The sequence below is a fragment of the Phoenix dactylifera genome, unplaced genomic scaffold (genome assembly GCF_009389715.1).
Source record: "Phoenix dactylifera cultivar Barhee BC4 unplaced genomic scaffold, palm_55x_up_171113_PBpolish2nd_filt_p 001017F, whole genome shotgun sequence".
In the NCBI taxonomy this organism is placed as follows: domain Eukaryota; kingdom Viridiplantae; phylum Streptophyta; class Magnoliopsida; order Arecales; family Arecaceae; genus Phoenix; species Phoenix dactylifera.
The window spans coordinates 143708-144715 of NW_024068371.1; positions in this window are offsets into that span (position 1 = coordinate 143708).

Genomic DNA, 1008 nt, shown 5'->3' on the forward strand with positions numbered 1-1008 from the left:
AAATCATTTGAGTTCATCCAAGAACGAAGAGGAACCGTGTGGTTTACAAGAAGGTTAGTGGGAGTGCTGTCGTGTTCCTCGTACTGTACGTGGATGACATCCTCCTGATAGGAAATGATATTCCTATGCTAACCTCGGTCAAGGTCTGGTTATCAAAAGAGTTCTCCATGAAAGACCTTGGGGAAGCATTCCTACATTTTTGGGGATAAAGGTCTATTAGGGATAGATCTAAAAGGATGCTTGGCCTATCACAGAAGATGTACATAGAGGAGTACTGAAGAGGTTCAGTATGGAAAACTCCAGAGGGGTCTATTACCCCTAAGACATGGGATTCATCTCTCCAAAAAGATGTGCCCCAACACATCTGAAGAGATTCAACGGCCAATGAGCAGGATTCCTTATGCTTCTGCAATAGGAAGCCTCATGGTATGCCATGCTGTGTACACGACCTGATATAGCCCTTGCTGTGAGTGTCACTAGCAGATATCAGTTCGAATCCAGGTGAAGAGCACTGGACAGCTGTGAAGAACATTCTTAAGTACTTGAGAAGAACTAAATATTTGTTCTTGGTTTTTGGAGGATCATCAGTGTTAGAAGTAGAAGGATACACAAGATTCAGAATTTATGACTGATATTGATGGTAGAAAGTCTACAATCTGGATATGTGTTCTTGTGCAATAGTGGTACGGTAAATTGGAAGAGTTCCAAACAACCGATCATTGCTGATTCTACCATGGAAGCTGAGGTGATATCGCCGCCTCTGAAGCTGCAAAGGAAGCCTTCTGGTTCAACAAATTCATTGCAGGAGCTAGATGTAATGCCATCGGATGGCCATCACACTCTACTGCGATAATAATGGCGCCATAGCTCTTGCTAAGGAGCCAAGGTCTCATCAGAAGTCCAAGCACATAGAGCGGCGCTTTCACCTCATACGCGAAATACCGTCGAGAAGAAATATGTCGAGGTGCAGGAGAGTAGACTCCGGTGGACAACGTGGCAGACCCGCTC